The sequence below is a fragment of the Neovison vison genome, chromosome 13 (genome assembly GCF_020171115.1).
Source record: "Neovison vison isolate M4711 chromosome 13, ASM_NN_V1, whole genome shotgun sequence".
In the NCBI taxonomy this organism is placed as follows: Eukaryota; Metazoa; Chordata; class Mammalia; order Carnivora; family Mustelidae; genus Neogale; species Neogale vison.
The window spans coordinates 67,558,886-67,567,086 of NC_058103.1; the positions used below are offsets into that span (position 1 = coordinate 67,558,886).

The window sequence follows — 8,201 nt, forward strand, 5'->3', positions numbered from 1 at the left end:
ATGTTGATAACTTTCAAAGGATAACCTCCGGCTGGACTTCTTCAGCTCGCAAGCTCCAGATCTGTGATTCTGATCCCTCCCATGTCTCCACAGGTAGCATTTAAAAAGATTGCCGATTTATCATGTCTGAAGCACAATTCTTCAGGCTGGATGATTCCAACCTGTTAGTCCTTCAGCCTTTCTCATCTCATGACGTATTTACCTATGTGAAAAACTTAGTATTTGTCTTTGATTCCCTCGCCCAGCTTTTAATCCATCAGAAATTCCCTTTGGCACAACATCTCCTGAATCTGTCCATCTTGCTCCATCTTTGCGGCTACCCACTTGCATCTGAACGGATTCCTCACTGCCCGTCCTCACACTAATCTCTCCACACTAATCCACACAGAAATCCAACAGAGTGTTTTTAAAATGCCATCTCATTCTCCTGCTTAATAATTTCTAATGACTTCTCCTTGCCCTGACTTTACAATCTAAACTCCTTACCAACACCCATGGGATTTGAATCATCCCTAGTATCCACTCAGGATGTAAACTGGGTCACACAGAATGTTGATGTCTGCAAGGTTTGGAAGTTTGCTATGTTTTCAGGAGGAAGGTAACAACCCCTCCTCCACAGTAGCCAAGGACGAGCTAATCAAACCTTTTAGTTCCAGATTTTATTTCCTGAAAGCTGGTGCTTTGTGGAAGGAGGATAGAGAACATTTCAGACCATTTAGGATAGGTACTAAAAGAATACTTCTTGTAAATGAATACTGCAGTACTGTTAGTAATACTTAAAGAAATTGCTTAAAGTAAATATTGTGTTTATACTTAAAGTAACAGGATAGTTATGAAAACTGCAACATCAGAAATGACCACAGGCTGTTGCTATTTACCCATAGTTTGGGAAATAGGTAGCATTTCTTATTATACAGGAATTATTCTTTTTTTTTTTTAAAGAATTTTATTTATTTGACAGAGAGACATCACAAGTAGGCAGAGAGGCAGGCAGAGAGAGAGGAGGAAGCAGGCTCCCCGCTGAGCAGAGAGCCTGATGTGGGGCTCGATCCCAGGACCCTGAGATCATGACCTGAGCCGAAGGCAGAGGCTTTAACCCACTGAGCCACCCAGGCACCCCAGGAATTATTCTTTTTATAGACTGTCACCACATTGGATATATTGACTAATTTATTATGCATATTACATATTATATGTATATGATTATAAATATTGATTCAATGTACATGCAAGCACACATATCTCAACATTTTGATTCTATTTCATAATTTTAAATTTACCTCTGGAAATTAAAATTATTTCAATGTGTAAGTATGCCAGAAGAAAATAGCATAGAATATTAGATTTTTACTTTTTCATTGTTGGTAAAATATTTTAAAATGCCTAATATTTTCTTTTAAACTTTCACAATTTAACATGTAGTTATTTTATATACTCTAAAATTTTTTGGAACAAAAATATAGGCATATGATTTTCATAGGTGTGTATGTCCATAATCATACTTATCTTTATGGTATATTTTTAAGTTATTATCTCAAATTCTGACATTTTTGTCATATTTCTTACTGTCATTTGCCTTGTTATTAAATGATAAACCCCTATTCACATTTAAATTGTCAATCTCTTCAAACATGTCTAGCTTATTGTCTCCAGCCTTCTTTTAGATTTTAACATATTGTGAGAAAGAACTAAAGATTTAAAGAAATTAACTAATCAATTCGCTAATCAAGCCTGTCCACTTCACATTTTATAGAGATAAATTAGCATGCTATTTTAGAATTCTGTATCATGTTTTTCAATCTCTAATATTAATATGAAAAATAAACTTCCTTTTGTATTTGATACTTTTCATCCAGCAGCACCCAGCTCTCAAAAATATTTTAAAAGAAAACTGTTTGTTGTTAATTTAAATGACTTTCAAAATCAATCCCTTAATTTCCCTTGATATCTGACAATCATCTAGTCCTTTGCAATCTTTAGTTAAAAAGTGCACATTAAGATAGTCTGTCATTAATTCCACAGCAACTCACAAGGTTGCATGCTCCTCAATCATTAAAAAAAATAAATTACAATATTATTATTCCTTTAAAATATGGGAACATCTATTGCCAGTGTGGAATGTACAGCCTAAATTTCAGATGCTAATTTGACTGTTGGGATGATGACTCAAACTCCATACTAAATGTTATAAAATCTAACTGAGTGTTTTTTGTAGAAGGCTCATAAGGTAGTATATTGTGAATGCCAAGGTTTAAATTCCTTGCCATGAAGTAGAACGTTAAAAAAAAAATCTCTCATGGATATGAGGTTTAAAATCATTATCAAGTTATTTCCCTTTCTGACCATTTCTATGTTTAGTTAACAAATATAAACTCGATGGGGCGCCTGGGTGGCTCAGTGGGTTAAAGCCTCTGCCTTTGGCTCAGGTCATGATCCCAGGGTCCTGGGATTGAGCCCCACATCAGGCTCCCTGCTCCATGGGGAACCTGCTTCCCCCTCTCTCTGCCTGCCTCTCTACCTACTTGTGATCTCTATCTGTCAAATAAATAATAAATAAAATCTTAAAAAAAAAAAAGCAAAACAAATATAAACTCGAGTGACTGATAATGATAAATGCTAAAGGAAAAAAAAACTATCTTTAAATTGTGTAAGAATTAATATATAGTATAGGCTTACTGCTGTTTAAGAATTTCTTCATTATAGTACCAAATTCTCTTCCCCCCCAAAAGCTAAAAAAAGGTCTTTAAATCATGAATATTTTTAAGAAATGCAAAAGTACAAAGAATTATAAAGCCATAACTTGTGTTTCCCTTACCAAGATTTATGTTGATGTCTTTAATTCTCAGAAACTGTAGGAATGGCAAAAAGTAAATTTAGAAATTATTTTTTATGGTAATGGACAATTATTTTTATTTTACAAGGCTGTATTTAAAAAATCTAATACACAAAAATGACAAATATTGAGTTAACTAGAAAAGTTTGAGTGCGGGGTGCCTGGGTGGCTCAGTCCATTGAATGTCCCACTTGGTTTCAGTTCAGGTCATGATCTCGGATCCTGGAATTGAGCCCTGCATTGAGCTCAGTGCTCAGCCAGTCTGCTTGTCTTTCTCCTTTCCCTCTCTGTTCTCCATCCCTACCCTTTTCCCTCTTAAATAAATAAATAAAATCTTTTAAAAAAATTTTTTTAAAAGAAAAACTTAAGTTATTAAGAAAGTACAGAGTTTATAAAGAAGAATCAAAGGGATATTTAGAAGGAATTTTGGAAATAAATGTTGGCTTATTATCAATTTTTAAAACTTTGACTTAATTATTTTTAAAAAATTTTCTTAGGTTTTCTTTATTTACCTTGGGCAATTCCTATGAGAATATCTGTGACAGAAACTAGAGTTATTTTAAATTTGAAGGTGTAAAGATCCAAATAGAGGCATAAAGATAGTTAGCTGCTTGAATTTATAAATTATGACTGCCTGATCTTGATGTAGAGTAAAACTGTTGATTATGGTTTCTAATATATGTTTCTCTTCCTTTGTGGGCAGTATCAGAATATGTAGTAGACCAGTAAATGGATGAACGTTTGTTATGAGTGCACAGACATTATTAATAGTATCATGTCATAAATGCTTATTTCACTTCATTTACAAAAGAGAGATTAATATGTTATTCAATTCTTGACCCTAGAGGTGAAGTGATCTATTAAGATAGCTGATTACCTCAGAATATAAGTTGTTGCCCAAGTTATGAAAAGGAAGGTGTTCTAAAAACAAGTGTTCTAGGATAAATCTCACCGAGACAAAACTCATGCAAAAGTTATCTTTTCTATATTAGTTATAAAACAATATTTTCCAAAATTGTGTCATTAATAAAATAAGAATTTTTTTCTGATAAAATTATCAGGCAAGATTTTTTCAATGTTCGTAATGTCTCATATAATAAAATTGTTTCTGGAAAGTCATATAATCCATGTTGATGTAACACCAGTGCCTATAGACTTATAGCTATAGATCTATAAATTGTTAATGGAATTCTACATATCAAATTCTCCCCTACAAGTTACTCTTTTAATCATGACTTTATTGATTTTTCAGTCAGAATTTCTGTGTTTCCTGTTTATTTTTATTGCTAACATATAATTTGTGCAAGCATGAAGTACTCTGTATGTGTTAACTAATAGTCTTGACACCCTGTGAGGTGTGTCTAATTATTATCCCCTTTCGCAGATAAAGATATTGAGAAGAGGTGGATAATTTGCCAGGATTATTGACCCAGACAGTTGACATTTCTAACTGCTCTAGCCCACTACTGCCAGTACTTTATTTCCTAATTTAAAAATAAGGCCAGCTTATAAAAAATAGGGATAACTGTATTGAAAAATCCATTCAACAAAATCCTTCTGTAGTAGTCCTAACACAGTGAAATCTCTCTGTATTTGCTGAAGAACTGCTGTGTACAAGGATTAAAGCCAGATTCTAGAAGCATACAAAAATACACATTCTTTGTCTTCAAATCTAGAAACCTCGATGGGAAGATGGATATGTTCACACATAGAAGCAAAATATCATGTAGAATAGAGATAACTATGAAAATTCCGGTCTAAGATAGGTAAAAGGAGTGAGGAGAGAAATAAAGCAATCAACATTAAGAGGGTCTGGTGTAGAAATTGAGATAACAGGCATATTTGACACAACTATTTTCTTAAAACAGGAAGAAGTACAAGAAGTACACAAAAATTATGTTAATTCTCATTTATTTCCCAAAAGACAAGAGACAACCTGATTTATCTGTCGATCCCTGTCCTTTAGTGCACCCACACAAATACACAAAGAGAAATATAAATCACCTTTTTTTGAGATGAGCCATGCCTACAGCTCTTGAACTTAAGTCACAGGACAGGAACAGTCTCCATACCATGAGGTAGAGTGGTGAGGCATTTCTAGTACAGTCCTGATATCAGGACTCTCCAGCCTGTGGACTACTCAAGTCTCGAACTGTATGGTAGACTGTTACTGGAGGGCCAATGGAAGTTATAAATACGAAGAGTAGACATTGCTACTTCTTCCATTGTGTGGTTGAAGGGGTGGTTTGTGGAAGTAAAAGGTCTAGAGTTCATCAATCCCCTTTCCTCTTATTTAGTTGATATGATGAGAGTAAATGACATTTAAAAATTATCACTAAAGATTCTTTTCAAAATAGTGTTTATGGTTTTTACAGAGCTTCAGTATTAAGTCACAGGGAAACAACTACAACAGTTTTTTTTTTAACTTTAATTTTGAGAAAGACAACTTAAAAAATCACCTGCTTGCTTCTAAAATGGTTTCAGAGTAACTTATTAAATACATGTATACAAAAATGCTATTAGCATAAAGAAAGAAAGATTTTTTGAAATAGGAAGAAAATATTCTCTCACAGGAGCAAATACATTAACTGTGATCAAACCCTACAGTTAGCTTAGAGATTCCTGGCAGCTGATAACAAGGTAAGGAGGATGGATTACAGAACTCTTATTATCTTGGAAAATATATAGCTTGCTTCTTCAAAGGAAACCTTTTTGCTACCAGTTTTTTTTTTCTAATTATATATAAGAGACATTGAACAAAATATATAGAAGGTATTTACAATGATAGTTTTGTATGAGTTTTCCTATTTAGACTCTTGATAAAAATCTAGGGCATCATATCAAAATTTTAGCAATTTGTAAATTTTTTGTAATAATTTTGGTAATTTCTTGGTAAATAATTTATAAATTATTTAACAAATCTATGATTGTGGTGAGGGAATTTAGATAATGTGGTCCAAGTTTATTGCTTTCTGATTTACCTTTCTATGAAGTAATTTTCAATCTATTAGACAAATGATCTATACATATTCCTCTAAATATTCCTTTAGGTATGTACTGCTTTGAATTTTTAGTGGGAAACTAGATTGGGAAATACATCATCTCTACTGAAAATTACAGGACTAGGGGCTCCTGGGTGGCTCAGTGGGTTAAAGCCTCTGGCTTCAGCTCAGGTCATGATCCCAGGGTCCTGGGATCGAGCCCTGCATTGGGCCCTCTGCTCAGCAGGGAGCCTCCTTCCCCTCTCTCTCTCCCTGCCTCTCTGCCTACTTGTGATCTCCGTCTGTTGAATAAATAAATAAAATCTTTAAAAAATGCATTTTGAATACAGGTTCTGTATTAGGAATAAGTATGTTTGACTCTCAGGTATTTAGAGTAGTAGTATAAAGTGCAGTTGTAGAAATAAAATGCTAAAGTTCAAATATAAAATTTACTCTCTTTTTTAGCAGCAGGACCTCAGTGCTTCAGCATCCTCTATAAAATGGGATTAATAATAGAGAGGGGTTAAGCAAGGATTAAATACATATGTGACATCTAATTGAATACTCTTATCATCAGACAAGTGGCTGTTTAATATGCTGTTATGACCTTCAGGAAGTCAGATTAGATTCTGTTTATAGAGAAGAGCACCTTCCTGCACAGAGGTGAGTTGAAAGATGCTGACCCTCAGGGCTAATCTTTTCCTTTAAAAAGCGCTTTAGAGCTACTGAAATTCCTGAAGATGTATTGGAAAAGTACACAGCAAAGGTAATTTTACCTTGAAACTTTTTTAAGAGTAAGCATCCACCTCAGATATGGCTTTATATCTTTGAAATGTTTGATCTTGCAGTATCGTAGCCAATGAGGTTTATCCGAGGCGCGATTATTGCTAATTGAAATGTTTGATCTTGAATTCTACCAAAATCATCAGCTAAACTAGCAAAAGTTAGTGGTTAAATCTATTTCTAGAAAATTAAATAAATTGATGTACCAGACCTGATTATTGAATATTGCCAACATCAATTTTGGCTTTGTAGAATTGATATCAGAAATATTACAAGTTAGCAATAACAAGGCAAGAACTTATAAATTGTAAAGATTTGAAAAGACAGGCAAAGGGTAATTTAGCTATACTATGACATTTCAGTAGGGCTACTTAAAACATTTCATAATATAGGAATGGGTCTCATTGTAGACATGACTTAGGAGAGAAAATATGCAATACTGTTGAACATAGCATACTCTGCAAATTTCCTGGCATGCCCACCAGGGAACCCCAGTGACTCAACAGGTCTTTCTCTTCCTTCTCTCTGGACTGAACTGACCTCCAAACTTGGGGGCACATTAACTAAGAAGTGCTGTCACTGGTATATTTTTAATTTACTGATGTGATCTCCTCTTTGTAGTCACCAGCTGTGACACCTATTGTGACCTGTGCTGAGTTACTAATAAGAAAAAAATAATAATTTCTCTGGATCAAAGATGCCTCTTTATTAAGTCTGAGCTATTAGTAATTGTAGTATTTTATCTATATTTAATCTGAGTCAGTGCACTAGACCTAGAGCATATTGGAAAGTTATTCTCAGGCCCTAGCAGCTGTAGAACTTCAATAACTATTATTTGAAATGGATTGAGAGGAATTAAAGAAGTAAACATTCCAGATCATCTATTTAAATCTTCTTTAAAAGTGATAAATAGCTTGGTGTTTAAATATCAAGGGCTTTGGCTGGACGTCAACAGGAATGGCAAAGTAAGGAACTTCAAAATTTACTCCTACATAAAGGAATGAGACTATTTGCAAAATGGTCAAAATAACTTTTTCAGAACTCTGGAAATTACGCAAAGGCCTGCAGCAATCCGAGGAACATTTACTTAAGGGGAAAAAAAATCATTGAATCTTGATAGGAACAGCAAGGTTTATGGTTTTATTTTAACTTGGTCTAATAACACGCCCTACTTCCCAACTCTGTAGTGGTCTTGCAAACCAACAGCCCCACAAGCACAATGAAAGCAAGCAACTTAGCCACCACTGGAAAGGTCATGATGGGTTGAAGATTTTTTAAAGCCCCATTCTCAGAATTGTCATCAGTTGACCTGACTGGTAGTTCTTTGGATATCTCCACTTAGGGTTTATATTTACTTGACTCGATTCAGATCTCTCAGTGAAAACAGCTTTTTTTCCTGAGAGAAAACTATTAGTTGAAATTGTTTAACATCACTTCTAAGGCAGCCGTGATAGTTGGAACAAACAGGATGCTGAATGAAAATCTACTAGGGAATGAGATGTCTTTAGGGAAGGTAGAAGGCCATGTATAAACAATGCTGTGCTCATGCCCAGGGCTGTGTGGATGCCTAGGAAAGGTCTGAGAAGGATATAAGTTCTCACCTC

General features: G+C 34.4%; 1 pseudogene; it reads left to right on the plus strand.

Annotated features, from left to right (window-relative positions):
- The first annotated feature begins 6,646 nt into the window (after positions 1-6,646).
- Positions 6,647-6,795, plus strand: LOC122894844 (annotated as a pseudogene).
- The last annotated feature ends 1,406 nt before the right edge of the window (positions 6,796-8,201 follow it).